The following is a 22,470-nucleotide window of genomic DNA, read 5'->3' as shown; positions in this document are numbered from 1 at the left end:
TATTAATTATTTACTCTATTTATTTATAATTTTTAATTTGTCTGATGTCTGTTACATTCACGCACATAAATTAGCCGAGGTCTAATAATTTTTGGATTTTTTTAAAAACGATACATTTAAAAAAAAAAGTATTTAAAGAAATTGCACTTGAAGTTTTTTTAATTATCTACAAGTGCATATTTTTAGTTTTTTTTTTTTTTTTTTTAAATTAAATTAGTAACAAAAAATTAAAAATTGTCTGCTAACTTCAGGATCACTATAAATTATATTTGTTCACAAAAATATTAACCGTGGAATAAGTTTACGGTCTGGGTTGGCAAATATATTAACGAAAAATACCGTTTGGAAATGATAATATCCTTATACCTGGACGAGATAGTTCTACCTGGTTGTTGTTATAACATCCTTGGGGTTTTTCGTTGGCTGTATCGCCGGCATTCTTAAATCTTAAGTATATAATATGTATATGTATGTGGATATATAACTTGAGAAGAGAATGAACTTGCTCGCTTTCCCTCTCCCTTGATCTTTCTGTCTTGTTTTCGATGGCTGAATAAGGTATGCGGCTGTAAAAAGGAGTTATATGGCGAGACGGCTGAAAATTTTTCGGCCAACAATGCGCCAGTTAATAAAATATATATTTAATATATTACGATGATACAATTTAATCTTAAATAATTAATATTCTAATTATTTTCTACTTGCATTAGAATGTTATAGCAAATTAAAATAAGTAAAAAGTTATGCACACGATATGAGAATTAAATATTTTCTTATTCTTAGTGCTGGCTATTTCATTAGTTGCTCCATCTGATAAGAGAGTCGTCAAGGTCCGCTCGGGGATATAAATATATAATAAAAAATGAAAACAAAATAAAAATGAATGGAGTAGTAACGCGACCTCTGGCCGCGTGAATGTTTATTAATCCTTCCTATCGTCACTACACGCAGAGTAAAAAAAAATTTTTTTTAATAACCCAGCCTACACTAATCTAAACTAGCGTATCATTCTATCTAATCATATCGTTTGTTCTTTTTTATTATTTTTCATTCAGTATTCTCATTTATTTTTATTATTATTTTTTTTTTTTTTGATCTCCAATGGAATTCGATTAATCGGTCGGTGAATATATATTATGTATAATATAAAATCGCGTGTTTTAAATTAAAATAATAATATAAAAGTCGGCAAATGAAATCGAGTGAGACTATTTAATTTTTTAGAGCTTTAGAGAGCTGCCTTGTGATACGGTGGTGTTTTATACATACATATATATATATCTATTTATATGCTGGGTTATTTGCTGCCACTACGGCAATATTACGCGCGCGGCTTTCTCACAAAACGACCTTCGACGAGAGGCGGCGATTATTAATCGAGCGTTTATCCATCCGCCGGTTCGATTCAAACCTGATCGCAAATTGCCACCAATGTATACTATATATTATATACTATACTATATAGCCAATAGTATTGAGGAGGAAAAGAAGACAGGGTACCAATACTCACTATCATCGTCACACCATTGAATAAAATGAAAAAAGGAGTACGAGGATGCGGCGCCTCCAGGGCACGGCTGCATTGAAATATACAACAACTAGTCTGATACCAATGGATTTTATTATTTCGTATTCGTGGCTCCCGGCATTTAAGAAAAGACCGCGCCTACTACTAGTCTACACTCAATCCCCTGCAATGCACTTTTACATATATATGTATATATATATATATTTCTACCGCCCTTTATGTTATGTATCCACATACTACTTTAGTCTGTGTTCTGGATGACTAACAAAAAAAAACAGGATAGTTTTAACCCCTCGTTATACTTAGTCAATCGTCCGTACTCTACTCCAAAGCAGGATAGAGGGACCAATAGACCCAACTATAACTTAAAACTTGTATATATATATTTAAAAAAGAAATAGAGTGAAAGAGATTCGTCATGCTTGATGATAAATTGTTAAGCTTTTCATTCTTCCACAAAACCATCTTGTCTAAACACTAATTTAAGTTATACATTTTTTAAATATTTTATTTTAGTATAACTTGAGTTAAAATATTTTTTTTTTTTGTTATTATAATTAAATAGCGTTAAATAATACTCATTATTAAAACTGACACGTTTATGTTGCGTTTTTTTTAAAATTTAAAATAATAGTTTAGCAAAGGTAAACCCAGTTAGTCGGTTCTCGTGCGACTTTAGATGTTTGTGGTTTTTCTTGTCTGACTACTGAGTCAACTTTATGTGAACATGTATATATTTATGTACGTATATATGTTATATGCATGAGGAAATGTTTATTAATTACGTGAGAGTGTGTCGGCACGGTTTATGATCACGGTGTCCCGGACATGTTCGCTGAACTGTGACCGTCACTTCAGTAAACGGCTAAACAATTGGAATAAAAAAAACTTTGAAAGAATAAAAAAAAAACGTATAAATAAATATGTGTAAAAATGTGTTTTGGTTTGACGTTTTGCTCTAGAAATAATTCAATTCAATTCAATTTACAAAGCGTTTGTTATTCCATGAGTATAAAAATATTCTATTAGCAAGGTACAATTTTTTTTTTTTTTTTTTTTTCTGGTCCCGACCGTTTGAGAAATTGAAAACAAAAAAATTGTGCGTGCATGTTAAATAAAAAACAACATGGAATAATAAAATAATAGAAATAGAAAGGAAAAAAAGTTAAAAGAACAACGAATCCGATTCACAGAGAAGGATTACACGAGTACCTGAAATAACAGGAGATCTAGACGGATTATCCTTGAGTATTTGTTCAAGGGAGTACGCGATGACCGGTTTTTAGTTCACACGCTTTTCATTCTACATTCTTTTATTTATCTTATTAACTAGTTTTGCTATTATATCAACCGTACTTGTTCAATAAATTCAAACTTGATGACATACCCACTCGATTTATAATCCATCTATGTTTATTTTTTACTTCTTCAGAAGAGACTGTGACACTAACGGGACATTAAATCTCATCTCAGTTACTTTTTTTTCCTCGTTGTTTGTTTCTTAACTCCATTATATACTCGTCATAATAATTGCTGTGTTTATGACTATTGCTATGGCTACGATAATGATAATAATAGACAACAACAACAACAACAACAACAACAACAACAACAATAACAACAACGAAAATAAAACAGTACCAGTAGCATCAGCTTCAACAGCAAGAGCTGAGTTTTCAATGGGAATAAAACCGTGAAGAAGTAAATTCTAGTGTGATGCAACGGGTAAAATGGACGAAGAGTTTTGAACAGAGAGAACACATGGTGGTCGAAAGCGAGTAAGGATAAAAACTTGAGAAAAAAAACTAAAATAAAATAAAAATAAAAATATCCTGCTCCTTCTCTTAAGACTATAGCGTAGCGTTTGTACAAGACCATGCGCGCGTCGACTGTGATGGCGAACTCATGTTAATATATATACATCCCTGAGTCCTAGATTCTTGGATTCGTATCCGTGAGAGCAGTGTAGACTGTAATATGTTGGAAAGAGATGAAACTAAGCGAGATATCTTCGCGGCAGTCCCACGGGGTCTCTGAAGAGTATGCTGTATATGACCAACCATCCTCTCTACTCCATCGGCTGATGCTGTGTCTATGTGTCTATGTGCTTGTGTGTTTTTATGTATGTATATATATTTATATATATAATATGATGGTACAGAGCCGGGCCTTAAAGGCCTTACCTCAGAGTTGTGTATATAGCTCAGTTGTGGTACAGCATAGACGATCCTCTTCTCAGTTTCTCAGTTCCCTTTCTCTCGATGCAGCAACAACATCTGAGTAGTATTATAGAGAGAAGTTGTTGTATACAACAACAGTCCCTCGTTGATGTCGACTCCTTTTTTCTCCTTTCGCGTCTCTCGCGCCTTGTCTCCCTTTCATTCTCGCCTCGACAATGCATTTGGATTCATATAAAAGCCGTGTGGTATAATCATCATTCCTTTTTTTTCTTGCGTTTTATTATTACTTTTTTTTTTTTAATCCTTCCATGGCCTTTTTTTTTAATAATATCTTTGTGTTTCCTTAGACTCTTAGACCTTTATAGAGTCACGCGTGCAGACTACAATACAACAACGGATGAGACTGATATTTTTCTCGCCTATTTTGTCCTAATGCTTGTATATATACGTCTTTTTTGTTAATAAAATATAAAAAAACTAATAATAATAGAATAATAAAATAATAAAATTCAAATTTCATTGTAAATTGGTTTAGTCTGAAAATAAAATAATTGTTTGTATATATGTATATATATAATGTAGAGAATGAGTTAATGTGAATATTTTTTTCGTTGACTGTTTGCTTCTTCTCTCATTCGGGCTATTGAGTTTGTCACGCTTAAAACCCCAAGCGTCCTACCAACGAATTAGTTATTTGCAAGAGTTGTGAGTAAGAGGTTTAATTCCCAAGACAAAGTTGTATAAGTGAGTAACTATGTATATATATATAAATAAATACATAGTGATAGTAGTTTTGGTGGTGGTAGTAGTTGGTTGCAGTGAGAAATAATACAATGATAGAATGGAAAAGGAAGTGGAGTGGACAATGGTAAAGAGAAGATCAGAAAGGGATTTTAATAGGCACCAGGAAACCTATCGACTGTGTTCTCTCGAGAGAGAACAAAGAGAACGATACGGACAGATCGTGACAGAGAGAAATTATGAAAGAGTCCGGGATTGCGAGTATATAGTAGTGAAGGTATAAGGATGAACAAGAAGAAGAAGAAGAAGAAGGGCCATTGCTTTACTCAACACGAGTCCTGCATTCTCTCGAGACTTTGGTTTCACTCTTGGTCTTCTTTGTCTTATTATATATCTTCTTACTCTTCTGCTTACCTGTCCAATCGTCTTTCTCTGATTCGCGTGTCCAAGCGTGCATACTCGTCAGTTTATTCTTGTTCGATCTTCGTCCTTGACTCTGCTTTTATTTATATTTATTTTTCTTACCCATCATACTCTTTTTTTCTTTTGTTTTAATTTTATTTTTTAAGTCTCAAACTCTCTTCCGTCGATTCTCTTGACATTCGTTGTCCACACACGCTCCGAATTCTGAACATACTTTCTCTCTATTTTTCTCACTTGCTCTTTGTCTGGTTTTTTTTATTTTTTCTGTCTCCGTTTTCACCACATACACCAACATTTGTGTGTTATATCCCTGTATCCCAACGGTCGCATTCTATCTCTTACACGTTTTCTCCAGAGACTTTCTGGCCACTGGCATCTATTTCTTTCTCTCTTTTCTTTCTTATTCGTATTCGTATTCGTAAACCTCTACTACTTTAGCTAACTTAAACTTTTCAGTCCCTCGAAAATTCAACGTTGCGTCCGTGCCCAGTGTTCTCGCCTCAGGCTTTCCAAACTTTCCCATCTCTCGGGTTTTAAAGACGACGAAGACACCGACGACGACGACGACAACGACGAGGACGAAGGAAGAAGGAAGAACTGTCTACAGAAACTACTACGACTTTTTGACTCTCATTCCACTAGCACTACACTCTATATTTCCCTCTTTCCTTCCTTAACCATCACCTCATACTTCTCTACAATATTTTCTATCTCCCGACATCCCTTACATCTTATATTTTTCCTCTTTCTCAGTTAGTTGGTATTCCCTTGACTCACTTGGCTGCTGGTACCCGAGCTACCCGAGTAAAGACGCAAGGAGGATGCATTTTCGTTGTCGTCATCTTCACGCCTCGAGCCTGATGCTTCTTCACTTCATTTTATTCTTTTCGTCCATCCTCATCTCTTATCTCTCTTCTTCCTCTTTATAGTTGATGATAATCACCAAGTGCCTCAAGCGATTAATCCTACGACAAGGTTATACTTTTCATTGTTTCCTTATTCAATCAACTATCTCACAGACTTTTTACAAAATTTTCGTCACGAGTTATCCTCCTATTTTTATCCCTCTCCTTTTCGCTCTTCCCCCTCTCTTCTTCATCTTCCTCTTCTTCTTTTAACAAATTAAATATAATCATCCATTTAAAATTTTTACCCTTTTATTATTCTTGCACTCATACCAATTGCGTGTCACAATTATCTTATTTTATTTTTTTTTAAACTTCTTTACAAAATTTTCTTCCAAAACTTTCGTGCATTAATTATTGAAATACACTTGAGTGTCTTCCATTCATTCAAATGCTTAAAATATATAATTATTTAAATTAAATAATGATACTTGAACAAAAAAAAAAAAAAAAACTGAACTAAATTAAACATATAAATACACTGAGACTTGATGATTAAAATGAAAATTATATTACCATTAGTCATTATCATTATATAGAAATGATAAAAATAAAAAAATTACCGATGACAATCTATTGATTATTTTCTCACACTCCTTTACTCTTACATTTGCCTATTCAATTTTTTATTGCTCGCTTCTTCCTTTATTCTGTTATTGCTCAGTTCATAAATAGACTTGTCTCGTGATTGTATAGTCTGACTAATCGACAGTTGTCGTTTTTTTTTATCTTTTTTTTCTCTCTTTTCTACGTGTCCATTTGACGATTATACTTATCGTACCAGTTGATTCACTTGATGATAAATTTTCATAGTCATGATGTTCAATGCTTTAAATGAAAGTATGTAATGTATGTGTGTGCGTGTGTGTGTGTTGTGGTGAGTATGTATAGTTAGTTGGAAATAAACGAGCAAGAGAAATAGGAGATAAAGAGAATTTACTAAAAGAAAAAAATGATGGGCGGAGGGCGGATAATCTACCTCACCGCGTCGTAATAATTTTGTGCGGTTGACTGCGCTTTGTAATAACGTTTAATACTAGATTATTGAAATTTGAATACAAAACCACCACCATTCCAACCTAACTATATCATAAAATTTGGTAACATTAATGAGTTTGTGAATATATATATTGTAAGCTGCAAATATTATATACGCTTATATATTATGTTGTATGTATCTATATAGACATTAATTTATAATATATCATTATATATAAATAGACATTTATGTATATATACATGCATATAGTGAAAATCAATTCTAATTCTGTAGTAAATCTCATTATTTCAATGAAATAATCACGTGTTGGTTAATTAATTATACGCGATTATTTGCATTTAATTTTCTATAATTTATATTTCAATCAACCTCGTGTAATAATTATTATTTATATTTGATATATGTTTATTATTTGCTTATATTAGTTTATTATAAATTTATCACTATATACACAGGGAAAAGATGAACTATATAAATTGAGAAATGACAACTAATATATTGATAAAGTGATCAGAAAATACTGTCATTCTAGATAGTAACTCTTTCATTTACAATTGAAACGTAAATAATTATAGGATAAATATTACAATTTATTGTCTATGCAGGAAAAATTAATATTTGAATTTTAAAAATCGTAACTTAAACATTAAAAATTTATGAGACGTATTATAAAATTTATTGTTTGGAATGTTAAAATTCTCTATATTGACATCTGGGTTTCGGATTTTTTAAAGTTTATTTTTTTCTGTGTACACATGGGGGATGGAAAGGAGAGGGGGCAAAACGAGGTACCCCTAAAATTTTATTTTTTAAAACATTTCAAAATCACGTTTGTAATTATAATTGAGCATTATTATGCATATTTTCTTTTAAACTTTTTCAAAAATCGAGTGTCAGTCGAAAAATATTAATGACTTTTTTTTTATAATAAAAGCTACATATTAAAAATTTCTGTTTTTTTCTTTTGTATCCGATAATTATGTAAAATGTGATTTTCCTCCATGTAAATTATTTATAAAAAAATTTATTTAATATCCAGAATTTTTTTTATTTCACTTTTTGATGAGGTGCCCCATTTTCGGCCGCAAAAATGAAATTGTTTTTGTAACGGTCTCTGAAAGTTTTTTTCTATTTACTTTGAATATCATGAAAAAAAAAAACAGATTCAACTTATGTGAGTCCTCAAAACTTAGTATTTCCTTGAGTACTCCGTTTTGCCCCCCCCCCCCCCTCATGTATATACTTTTTTTTGTCTACTAGTCTGATCGGTTGTCTACTTTTGAAATTTCTTAAAAGTCGATTCTTAATTGGATTTTAATTTGACATGTAAAAAAGAAAAAAAAATGGACGTAATAGGTTTAAAAAAAAAAGTAATGGGTTAATGTGCAAAAAGCATTACAGAGTCAAAAACACCAGAAGAATCATACCTTCAAAATTCGGGTATCACTGACTTTAAAAACTGGACAGTCGTTCTAGATACCCGACGTAAATTAATTCAAGAAAAAAATCTCTCACGGTTCTTTGTTAGCGTATTTCAAGCCTCCAATTAAAAAAAAAATTTTTTAATTTATTTTATCATTGCGCAAATGTCAATAATTTTTCATTGAAAAACAAAAGTTAAAAATATACTTCAAATTAGATATTTATTGAAATATTCTAACGTTAAGGTTATTTATAAAATTTTAAGAATCCGTGGAATTTAATTCGTTAAAAAAAATTCAGTAGCGTCTCATTTCTTAGAATAGGATGACTTGGGTGAATTAAAAAATAAAAAGTACAGATTTAACACATATTTAGGAATTTTTAATTTATAACGGTTCTCTATAAATGTAACTTGACTCTCCTGAATAGTGAAACAGGAAACTTGTTTAATTTCATCATCTTAAAATAATTTATAAACCCAAGCTTTTATAACAAAATTAATGCCCAGGTATTTAAAGAAATAAATATAATAGACTTTTGTTATCTATTTGTTGTCTAGTATGATTGAGCTGCCTAATTTTAAATAAAAGATGTTACTGAATGACCTTGCGTGTGGTCCACTGAGTATATAAAGTTTATGCTAAGAATAAGAGTTGATCGTTTTTTTCTGCAGTCCTCTTAAAAATTTTTTATTCTTTGTTCTTTACTTGAAACTCGTATATTTTTTTTGTTCTCTTTTTTTTTTTCACTCTTCTTTACACTCACCTGTAAAGAGACGACCGCTTCGTGTGAGCGAGTACAGGCACATAGCACTCTCGACCTCTTTCTTTTGCGGAGAAATTAACGCAATGTGTCACTCGAGCATAGGGGTGGGTTGAGTCACCCTTCATTTCATTTTATAATCTTTTTTTTTCTTTTTATTGCCTTACATTTTTACACTTTTTATGTTTAACTTTGAGAATAATTTCTCAAACATATTTCCACATATTACATAATCATTATGTTACATTATAGCTCATAAGATATGAGTCATTGATAAAAAAAACTTTGATAATATGTGAACAGAAAGAATAGAAAAAAAAAAAAAAATTAAAAGAAAGTACAAAATAAAAATAAAAGTTCAAGAAAAAAAGGCTGATTTATTTTATGATTAAATAAAAGTAAATAATAATAATAATAATAAAAAAGGGGAATAGGAAATAATGAAAAAAAAAAAAAGAAAAGGTAAATTTGTTTTACCACAAAATGTTTATGTTCGATCAAAGCACTTTTTCTGCTTTCATCTCGACTTTACTTCGTTTTCACCGCGATTTCAAGGCGAATAAATAAATTACGTGGATGATCAAATAGAAGAGAGAATAAGAAGAAGATGGGACACAAATTGTGAGGGGTGTATGTTTAAGTATACATACATACATATATGCATACATGTGTATATGTGGAGGTTTGCATGTGAATGTTGGTGCAAACACGAATAAAAAAAAAAAGAAATAAAAGTTGGGAAGTAATGCGTGAATTTTCCTAGCGCAATTTTGTGCTTGTCACAACATAACTTGGTAAAGTTTATTGCTCTTGAAAAGAGGAAGATATAGAGTGAAAGATATGTCGGGGTAATATTGCAAAAAGATGCGAGAGAACAAGGAAACTGTTATATTAACTTTAATACAGTAAAAAACTAAGATTTATGGATTGAATTAATACGCAACGGGGGTTTATTTAATGTTAAAGTTTAGTATTATAAATATTTATTCTATTGTTCATTTCTTTTTCTTTACCGCCGTATAAAATATTTACTTTACACTCCTCCCAGTATATTATTTATTTTTCGTAATTGATTTAAAAATTTGACTTTGGATACAAGTAAAATTTACTCAGTCGATTCATTGGGTATAGAAATTTTTTAATTTTATGTAGTTTTTATTTTTATACACGAAAAGAAAAAATAAATATTAATTTTATATCCAAGCATTAATTGCAAGTCCGCTCAGCAACACGTCGCTTCGAATCCGAAATTTGTAAAGTTATGATATTTTCATGACAGTGCAGTTTTACAATTTAAAATAAATTATCCTCTTGTCGATTTAGCTAGAATTCAATTTCGAGATGTAAAATTAATTACCCCTACTTGTTACTGTACTCATTATTACAAGTTTTAATTATTAATTACAGCATAGACTCCGACTTTTGCACACTCAGGTTCAAAAAGATTCAGTTTTATCTTTTCCCTGATATGTACATAAATATGATCTCAAATATTTTACAATAACTATTTCTTCTATTATTCTATTTAATAATTACTATATTCACTACAATTTAATATATATTCATACATATATTGAAAAAATAATTACAATCGAATAAATCAATGTTATGGTCTGAATTGTAATTTTTACCAACTGATAAATTTACACTAATAGTAATTAGTCAATAGAACAATTATATTTTTAATTCATAAATACATAAAAATTTAATTCTTCCTATTGTCCACTATTATTATTATCTATATTCTATATTATTAAGAGAAAAAGAAAAACTTTGTTCCCACCATATCTATATGATAGAATTGGTTAATGTTATTGAAATTAGTACCATTAGAAAGGTCTTGACTTGAATTTGTGCCTTTTCATAGTTTAAGCTCTTTTTTATTGCCAAGAATTGACCTAAATAGATTTATCTCGATCATTCGAATTATATTTGAATTACGCGAAAAAAAAGACGATCGTATATTTATTTTCTTTAAATAAATTAATATTTTAATTATTCAGTCACTAAATATGAATGTCACTGAATATATAGCTATATTATTTATATCGCGTTACTAATTCCAAAATGACATTTTTATACTCCCTTTCGGTTTTACGGAGCTTCTCAAAGCCAAAAAATCGTACCTAGAAAAAAAGGATTCATTTACACAAAAAACCGTTACTCGCCTAAAGAAAATCTTTACTTACCCCAAGAAATTTTTTGCATTGTGGATTGAAAACAAAAATTTATTTAGAACTAGAAAAAATTAATTGGTGCAAGAAATTATTTCCTGCCTAAAAATATCTTTTCTCGTCCCAAGGGAATTTTCCTATTCAATTCATAATGCATAAAATTTTTTGGTGTAAGTAAAAATTTTTTGCGGCAAGAATTCCTTTTTTTCTATGTCCATGGATTTTATAAATTTAGTAGTGATATTTGGACAGCCACGTAGTATCTGCAGGTTGCTCGTTATTATTATTATTATTATTACAAATAATTAATCCCCATTTTTTCGTTGTACTTTGATATGTATTTAGTTTATCAAAAGTTATGAAACTCATGTCCACAAGTTGAATTAGTCCTTTTGATTTGTTAATACACAGTTAAATTCATTGCTCGGAATTAAATTACACATATACGTTTTAGCAAAGTAAATGTACTCAATCAGTACAAAGTTTTACTCTAAACTCAATCAGTTGGCTTTTAACCCTTCACAAACATTTAATTTATAGTATAGCTACTTTCTCTATTTTAGATAATAAAATTATTATTATTAATGCATAAAAATATCTTTCATTTTAACATTAATGTCAATAAAACCCATATGCTCGAGATAAGAATTATTAAATTAACCAGTATATATTTCTCAACTTCAAAGTTATATTAGCTTTTAACTATGTGAGTTAATAAACAACCATTGCTATTATTACATGTGAATAATATATGACTTACATAAAATGAACAATAGCAAACAATACAATGAGATATTAAATTAATAATCAACAATTAGAAAAATTAACAGCTGATAAAATAATAATTATTATTATTATCGTTACATGCAAAAAAAGGCCATTCGGCAGCCGAAATGGAAGTAGATTTCTCGTTGTTGAATTTTTTTCACTGTTCACATAAAAGTTAATAATAAAATAATTTTTTTTTTTACATTTTCGTAAAAATTCTCGAGATGATAAAACAAAGAAAATAAAATAATTCTAAGTATAATGTCAAAATTGATGCTAACTAAATGAACTTCAGAAGAATTTTTGATGATAATGCACTATATGTTTTGATTTGACGTTATTTAAAGATACGTATGCATATATTTAAACTATCGGACCAATGGTATTCCGGACCCTATTCGAAAAATTATGATAGATTATGGTTTTAATGCTCGAGAATTCTACCATAAAGACAAAGGCGATAATTTGCTTTCAATAAAATCTACTAATAAAATATTCTAAGATTAAAAATTGATTGTGATACATCAAAGTGTCATACTTGAAATTAGTACTGATATTTGAAATAAAAAGCCTATTAGAATATCAAACGACGAGTCGATATAGAAAATATTATCATCATAACTAATGTTAATCTTGTTATTGATATATCATATCATTTATACACTGTCAATTGAACGAAATTGTATATACCCACTGAATTGAGATGTTTGGATTTTATAATTGTCACACTGCGATAATATGAATTTAAGTAGCTCCATGAATGTACTAAGAAGTAGGAGAACTAATGCAATAGCAAAATTTCATTAAATGAATGGTAAAATAAGTAATTTCAGTGGTCTAGGCACATATATAGGCATGAAAATTAAAGCTTATTCGAAGAGCTTTCAGATGAATTTTATATAAAGTCGATAAGTTATCACATTCAAAAGATATTGAAGGAAGAATAAGTAAAAATATGAATTTTGGACATTTTGAAAATTTTGAAATGCTATAACTTCTAAACTAATCGACCGATTGAGCTCATTTTCAAACTCGAACAAGGTAGTCACCCACAAAATACGTATACTAAGTTTCAAGGTGATCGGTTTGAAATTGTGGCTATAATCAAAGTGAAAACCTGCATAAAATTAGTTTTTATAATATTTTGTAAATGTTCAAAATCATTTATCTACTAGAAAAAATGGTCCAATCAATGAGCTGTATAGTCAAAATTGTAGGCAATCGGACGAGCTTTCACATAGAACAAACGAAAATAAGCTATCTCTTTCCGTTTAGAAGTTACATCCAGTTAAAGCGGCAAACAAATTTTTTTTTGAAAATTTTACAAAATTTCAATTAACCATAACTTCTAAACTTATTGGCCGAATTGGCTCATCTTCGAACTTATCCAAGGTAATCGTCCATAGAATAAGTATACTAAGTTTCATTAAGATCGGTGTAGAATTGCGGACGCTATCGTTGGAGAACGGCGCGTTATATTATATATATATATATATATATAAATACATATATAAACTTTTAAACTGAATGTATTTCCTGACTCAGCTCATCGAGCTGAGTTCAGAGGTAGCAAAATTTTTCGAAAATTCCATCATGAGGACAAATACAATAGTTAGATTTTTATGAAATCTACTAAAAAGGATCTCTTGATACAAGAAATTTTTACTCGCATTAAAAAATTTTTCGTACCATGAATTGAAAACAAAAAATTTCTTGATGCGAGAATAACTTTTCTTAGAGCAAGAAAACATTTTTTGAGCAAAGAAATTTATTCTCGCCCCCAGAAAATTTTTGTTTTTAATTTGCACTACAAAAAATTTCTTACTTGAAAAATTTATTTTTTTCTGTATATTTATTTGTGAATGAGTTTGTGTAGCAACGGAATGCATTAAACCAGGTTCACACGCGTGGCGAGAAATGCATATTGCAGTTGCTTTAGGATCGCATTACGCATGTCGTCGACTCACATTTCTATTTTTCTCCTTGCCCTTACTATATCTTGAACGTCTTTTATTTCATTTAATTTAATTCCTCTTCTTGGCTTGTGTGTTATGTTGTATATAGTGCATTGTGCTTTGTATTGTATGAGGAATGCCGGACGCAGGTTGATTTAGGTCGTGCTTACTGTGTGTGACGTGAGTGATGAAACTAATATTTACTAAAAAATATAAAATATATATATCACTGTACAGTACTCTGAAAGAAATGTTTTTTTTTTTAATGTCCATATTATAAACATTTTATTTCTCTTTTTTTTTTTTACGGTGTTTGTCAACACTGAAATCGTTAACTGTATCTCAGGTCTCGTTATTTTCCTCTCTATCCTAACGATTTCGTATACAACATAACAAACTTTTTATGTCTGCATTCTTTTAAAAATGTATATACAATATACATAGAATGTAGTAAACAAAAAACATGGAAAAAAAACATGAATATAATATGTAACTTTTTAGAAGTTGATTCTTAAGATTTATGATGTCGCCGTTTGCCAAGCAGTCGTTTCCGAGTTTATCGACGCGTGTCGTTGTACTGACGAGGCGAGACACTATAGAGGTAGAAGTAGGTGCTGCTGCACAAATGGGGATGATCGTAAGGGTGAAAAGAATGAACAAAATATATCTATACATACAAGAAATAGATGCCGGAGAAAAAAATAAGCAAGTGTGTTGTAATATAGTTTAGTATAGTATGATGTGTATATATATATATATATGTATATATACATATGTTGGTACCGGGTAGTTTGAAAGGATCGATCGGTCGTGGGTCGCACGTGTTGCCAAGGATTTGCTGCTTCAAGATGCCTCACTTCGCTTTTGCCTTCTCATTCTCCTCCTCCTCGTTCTTTTCCTACTTTTCCGTCTTCTCCACCCACTGTACGCCATATACAGAGTAAGAGGGATGTTATTTCCAAGTGTATCGGGGTGTGTATCGTCGACAAGGGGCGAGGTCGCGTGGTGGATAAAAAAAAAACCGAGGAAAAAAAAAAAGTAAAAAGATCGGGACTGATGCGGAGAAAGCCATGAGGGGCTCAGTGTTAGGGCAAAGTGGAATGCGTGTGGGAAGGGTCATAAGGGTGAAAGGAGCCTCGAACGCACCAGCGAACGCGAATAACCCAACAATAGCTTTTTTTTGCTTTAGCTATTTCTACCCTTACTTGCACCCTCTTAGAGGTGAAGGGATTTTTTTTTTTATTATATTTTTTTTTGCTGGTATCGCCGCGTAAGTGTAAACTCACGTACCGAGTTTGAATTATATTTCATACTGAATGGCGTACGAGAAATTTACTCTAAATGGCTTTTAAAAAAAAAATAATAATAAAGTGTTTTTTTGTAAAAGTTTTTGAGAGCTGTGTAAACGTTGAATTGATATTAACGTCGGGTATTTAAGACGTTAAATTTAATTTTGTTGACAACTTGTCGTCGAGTATCACGCGTATAAGTTTGACAATTTGTATTGCTTAATCGTCTGAATGTTTTCCTTTCAAAGTCTTCCTCTATATCTACTCTACTCGGGGGTTCTTGCTCTGGGAGTTTGCTTGTGTGTTACTGTTATATTATTTTAGTACATATATATATGTATTATGTTCATGTAAGTGTATATATGTATGCATACATATATATATAAGAATAAGTAAACATGTATATGTCTTACCTTTATTTCAAGGTTACCCACAGAATAGGGAACTATGGAAATATGTATACATAAAGTCTGTCGTTGCTGATTCTTGGGCTAAAGTTATGCTAATCTCATGCCACCCCTTGTCCTTCAGATCGTGTTTCAGCTACTGGCTTTATATATGTGTATATATATTTATATTTCTTTTTAACTGTGTTTTACATGATCTTGCTTCACAATCAGTGTATGCCTCGTCGTAACATCCTTAACTATTTTTTATTATGCTTAATACCATAATTTTATTTACCCCTTTGGTTGTTTATGTTGGTTCTCTCCCTGCTACTCTACTCATTTTACAATTGAGTCTGCGGGTATAAGTAACGAGAGTCATGTTCAAGCTACTGTAAATAATATAATTTTATTTTTTTTCTTTAAATACAACTTTATAATTCAAGAGTTTTTTTTCTTTTTTAGACGAATGATAATTTATTATTAACGCGACGCTTATAAATAGTCAATAAAAAAAGGAAATTCAATATTAGCGAGTGTTTATTAAGTTAGATGAAATTATCGAATTGTTATTATTAAATTACGGGCAAGTAAATCGAAAATCCAATGACAGTAATTCACTATCGAAAATTGATGAAATTTTATTTTTAAACGATTTTAAATTTATTTTATAATTTAATTATTTTATATCAAGTTTTGTATGCATGAGGATTATTTTTTTTCATGTATGTTATCATAATCTCATTTTTTTTTATGTAAATGCAACATGAACTTTTTCAATTATCAGTAATTATTATTTGTGCACTTACTTTAATTAACGTTTGAATAAAAATGACAATTTTATATTTCTCTATTGTTATTATTGTTAAAAAAAAGAATCAGTCGTACTGGAAATAATATTCCTAAAAAAAAAAAAAAACGCAGCAAGTAAAAAGGTTAATAGACATCGATAAGAATAAGATGGCGAAAAAAAAGAAATAAAAAAAATTTTTAGTGAAGCTGTTCTCATATAAAATTCTCAAGAGGCTTCCGCTCAATTACTGACTTCTTGAATCCATAGCAGTATAATATTGGAAAAAATTTTCAATAGACTGACATTTTGCCTTTATTGTTAAGTGAGAATATTATTATTTGAAATAGAGACAGATGGAATACTTGAATATCTAGAAAACGAAGATGATGAACAAGACGAAGATGACTACGTCGACGACGACGACGATGTTACTGTTCCCTTGCGACAAGTGGGATAATAGAGTCATTGAGATTTTGAGCACGCGGCGGCGCGACACTCGGGTAATACGACGAGTCTGGTCGTGTTTCATTGACGAACGTTGTATGAATCGAAAGAACGTGGTAACTATAGTTATATGCGCGCGCTTCCGCTCTTTGGGTCGGGTCGAGACTATATTTCCTGGCTATTCTACTCTTTTGCTACGATATAATACTTGTCTCCTTCTATCCTTGTCTTTTATCCCCCGACACTTATATTACACACTGATAAACTTCTATTCTATTCTATTCCATGTTACATTACTTACACATCTTTACTTCACACACACTCGTACCCTGATATGACTGCTGTGTTGGGAGTGAATAAGATTCTTCTGAATTACACCAACCAATTGAATATTCCCCCCTCGTGATATCTATCCTCAGGGATTAAATTTCCGCTTTATCGTCAAATTTGTTTTATTTACCGGTGATTTATTATGATATAAGTAAACATATCTGCAATATATATTTTTTATATACTCCAGAAAAATTTATTTCATTCTTCATGAGTAATAAATTTTTTTTTATTAACTAATTATAAATATAAATATAAATTAAATCTTTGGTCATTTTCGTACAGTTTCAAAATTTTTTAAATTAGTGTGAGATTATTTGGTACAACCGAGTAAGCTATCTTCTAATTATTTTAACTAATTAGTTATTAAAATTTTAATGAAAAAAAAAAAGTTAAAGAAAATTTAGAAAAATTTAATATTTGTCATTAACTTCTATCAGTTAATTGTTGATTTAAATTTATGAATGAAATTTTTAAGTCTCTAATGACATAAAAATAAATAAGTCCTATTAAAAAAAAAAAAAAAAGAATTATAATTTAATTAGTTTCGTTGCTTATCGAAATTCCACGACCAATTAAGATATTTTTGATGTCTCTCATTGATAAGAAATCTCAAAAATAAATTCAATTTTAATTACCATTAATTAAATGATAAAAAAAATATTCATAATATTTATATTTTTAATGACAATTAATAATTTAATATAAATAAATAAATGATTACGTAATTTATTATATCAACGCATTGAATTCTTTACCACTAACAGCTTTTATGTACATCAGTACAAATTAACAGGTCGTTATTGGTAAAGAACTTGACAATTTGCGTGCAAGGTGTTCCAATAATAATATATTACAGTAATTTAGGTCACTAATTTAAATATATGTTATTTTAAAATAGCCAGAGATAATAAATTTTATTGAAATGTCATTTAGTAATTACAAAAAGTGTTACATTAATTACTAAATATCGTTTTTATTTTTATTTGAAAATAAAATGAAATTAATTTATCGAGTTACTGAAAATTTACTCATCAATTATTAAACATACATTTAATTAGTTACCTACAATTACAAATAATCCGACGCGATAATTAATGAATGTTGGTACAAATAATTATTAAATTAAATTTTTAAATAAATTATAAATTTATTATAAATTAAAATTTTATTTATTAATTAAAATAATGATACTACGAGCAACCTACAGTCTCTATACGTGACTGCCCAAATATTACTGCTAAATTTATAAAATATGGTTTGAATTCAACCGTTTATTAAAATCTCTACTGTAAAATCAATTCTATAATCTTTTGTTTATTTCTATTATCATTGAAATTTAATGAGACAAATCTCATCATTAACTCGCAAACTCATTGATTTCGATGATTGTTAAATCATGGGATTCTTTAAAAAAAATCTACACACAGTCTAATTTTTTTTTATTAGTCGTCCAATATATTTTTTTTTTCACTGATACCAAATCAAATTTTTTTAATTTTTATTAATTTTTGTTATTAGTTTCGATACACGGATAGTAATTAAATAAAAAAGAGGCTAAGTCTTTTGTCTATCATTAGTCAATATCAAAATGAATTTGTCTGAAAACTAGTCTAGTTACTTTTCAATATTGCGGTATAATCGGTTAAGACTATTGAGATGTCCCTCAGAGTATAGTTAGACATTGAATCGGATTCTCATCGATCGCTCTTGTCCATCTCTCGACAACTCGGTTATGGAGTCGCGGTGTAAAAACCCGTCAGGTACATACATATGTAAGTAGTGAGTGAGTGAGCGAGTGAATAAGCGAGTGAGTGAGAATATACGCATATGTACTTTGTATTCTCGATAACGTAGAACATATATAACTAGTACGTGTAGTGTGTACATATAAATGTATGTAAGAGTAAAGAAATAAAGAGAAGTGACAAGAGGAAACACCCGGGAATGAATAAGCGAGATAGTGAGACTGCGAGACGCCGTTGGTAGATGAGAAGGTAAAGGTATCAAGGTATTGAGGTAGTATATAGTGTTATATGTAGAGAAGATGAAGGAGGAGAAATAAAAGAACATGAAGAAGACCCCCGGGTATAAAAGTGTATGCGTGTATTTGAATTGAATCGATTTAAGCGTCGAAGCGAATATGCCGCCGTTGCCGAGAGATTTTTTCCTGTACCACGGAAGGCAGGCAGGCTGGCAGCTGCTGAATTATTGCCACCGTCGTGCGAATACGATCGCTGTCGTTGGCCTGTTTGGTCTCTACTCACACTCTGGTTACCCAGAGTAAAGTCGATGGCATTCCCGACCAACGAATAATGCTCGACACTATCGATCACACCATTTGGGTATATAAGTCCCCGAAGATTCATCTGCCAGTTTAAAATGGATTAAAGAAATATTTTCACGTTAAAATAACATAAATATTGTCTCTATGTGTCTGTTCTTCTCTTCTATCAGTCCTATCACTATTCATGTCGATTTTTAATTTTATCTTTTAACCGTACAATGTTTTTGTTATCGTTGAATTAATTTTATATTTTTTCGTTATTTAAATTTTCATTGTTTAACTATTTTTGCTGATTGATCGTCGAAAAAATATTAAATTTATTTTTAAACTTTACTAGGGTAGAAAAAATAAAAATACATTTTTTTTTTCTGCACTTTATCTTTCGAGTATATGTATCATACATATAATGGACATGTGTTATTTTTAACATCACCACGTCGACGAAAACATCGCGGGGGAAGTGCAATAAAAAAAAAAGTTGCTAAAAAAGTGTGCGATATTCAGAGGCGTGGAAAATTCATGCGAACAGTCGAACCAAGTTAAAATAGACTCAAGAAGTATTTTATGGTACATCTTGACTTAACAATCTTTACTTTCGAAGACCTTCACTTTACACATGTGTATATCAAGAGAAAAGTGCGTATACATGTAAATATGCATATAGTTTGCGTAAGAATGAGTATCGAAAAGAAAGGGATGGGAGAAAGAAGAAAGAAAATAAGTAAAGACACAAGTTGCAAGCAAATGAAAAGGTAAAAAAGTAAACTTCTATACCCATACTTGGAAGAATGTCGAGGTACTCCTACGTGACGCGTATAAAGAATAGTAAAAGAAAAAAACAAAATTAATATATTTTGTTGTGTCTGTAGCCATTGGAGTTGTCGTAGTGGTTAAAAATTCACGGAATCAACAACTTGATATTACGTACCATTAATGAATTTTAAAAGTCCAAGGACGTTAATTTAAATTCGATACCGTCTACCGATGACACAGCGAAAGTTATAAATATTTTAAAAATGCAGTTAACAAAAAACATAAATAATTATTTATGCTAATAATATGATAATCGATATTTTTTTATTTATTAACTGACTAAATTAATATCAGCAGTATATATATTAATGAAAAAAAATCAAATCATCACTTTAATATATCATCAGAGTGCTTTGTTTTCATTTTAAAAACCTCTTATTTTTATCTTCCCATTATATTATTATACTCCTTTCTCTTTTAACAACCGGTTTTTTTTTTTTTTTTTTTTTTTCATTTTTTTAAACTTTTTTTTTTTTTATTATCTCCCGTAGAGTCGTAAAGTTTATGACGATCTTTTAGATCTCGGCGCAAATTATCGGGCTTCAAAATCACATTATATCTAGAGTAGTAGAACAGAAGCCTACACTATTACTATTATACGATGTAATATCATTTATAGTAATCTATATATATGTAGTGGAGTATAGTCTGACTCTAGCTAGATGTAGAGAAAGGCTTTTGGCTCGAGAAGACATGAAGAGGATCAGAGATTGTTTAAAGTGATGTCGAAGAAAAAGGATAGGAACGATAGAGACTTGTTGTGAAAGATCTTGAGACGAAGCCATACCAACAATATCTTCCTCTTTCTTAGTCTCTCCCTCTGTTCATTCTCTTTGCTGATGTACTTTGACAGACTTCTTGAGGGTAATCGCAAGTTCCTGAATTGTCGTGGCCAAGGAAACCCATCGCAGTTACGACAATAATTATAGGCATGTCGACATTCCAACCGTCGGCAGTTCCGGTTTCCATTTTGCCGAATTCACTCTTATCTGGTCTCTCTCTATATATTTATAAACCGAGTTTATTATTTTGCGGATTGTAAATAAAATATATAGTTTATTGCTTCTTTATTAAAGTCGTAGCAATAAAAATATGAAATGAACCAACATATTTATAATAAACAAGTTTATAAACTTATCAATTTATTTATTTATTTAGTTGGTTATAGATATTTTTTAGTTACAGTATTTATTTAAATTACTTTATAAACTTTTAGCTAGAGACCATAGACCAGAGAAATATATTTATTGTATAATGTAAATTTATATTACATAGTTTAAGTAAAGTCAACCGAGTCAACACAGAGTAACGAAAATTAACGTCGTGAAATTTAGCTGTTCAATGTGATATCAAATATTTGTTGAGTTAAATGTACCCAGTCGTTCGTCAGAGCTCCACTTTTACTTTGAAAACTCGCGTAGTACTTTGGACACAACTTGTCTCAATGGTTTGGAATGCAATGACATCACATGCGGGAACTTTATCATAAACTATATAATAATACACCAGTTTACTTTTTAAAATATTAAATTAAAAAAAACAAAAATTAACATTTATTTAAAAAGAAAATAAAAAAAAATTAAGTTCAGGATAAATTTATTTTTTGACGTTCGGAATTTTTATCATTATTATTCGTGTCGTCGTTTTATCATTTTATTCTCATTACATGAAATAAGAGGAAATGAGTGCTGTCACTCACCGATTACTCGATCTCGGTCTGGTCGCAATGACGACGACTTAAACTCGAGCGAGTCAAGTCCATCATCTACTCTGTACTCTGTAGATTTCTACCAACTGGTCCTGGAACCTGGAACCAACGAGGAAGAGAAAAAGGAAGAGCAAAAGATATACTACATACTGTACTATACTACTAAGTCTACGTGAATTGAATAATTTAATGTTGTGTTAAAGTTACTTGGATTCAGTAATTTTTATTTATTTTCATTTGTACGTTTGTTCATTGGTCGGTTTATTCGTTTCTTTGGTTGTTGGATCTGTAACACATACAAGTAAAGTTCTTTGGCCCGCAGCCGAGGCGGCTGAACTACTTGGACGTGATGTGGAGGATACGATGGACAGAATGTAAGTAAGTAAACTAAAGGAGTATAAAGTATAGAAAGATATATGTATAGTGAGAGAAAGAAATACATTTATATAGTAGAAGCCAGAGCAATGACAACGAAGAATACGAGTTCGCCTTGCCGCAGCCTTGCAAGACTGGCCAACGACCGTTTTATATACATCTACACATATATATGTTTCCTCTTTGT

The 22,470-nt window shown here is 30.4% G+C and overlaps 1 protein-coding gene across 2 annotated transcripts in view; it reads left to right on the top strand.

Moving 5' to 3' along the window:
• The window catches only part of LOC130666912 (plexin-A4), a 163,984-nt gene that overhangs the window by 2,159 nt on the left and 139,355 nt on the right, over positions 1-22,470 (top strand). The gene's annotated exons all lie outside the window — the stretch shown is intronic.

Source organism: Microplitis mediator, chromosome 4, assembly GCF_029852145.1.
Source record: "Microplitis mediator isolate UGA2020A chromosome 4, iyMicMedi2.1, whole genome shotgun sequence".
NCBI classification, from domain to species: Eukaryota; Metazoa; Arthropoda; class Insecta; order Hymenoptera; family Braconidae; genus Microplitis; species Microplitis mediator.
This window is presented reverse-complemented; position numbering and strand designations above follow the sequence as displayed.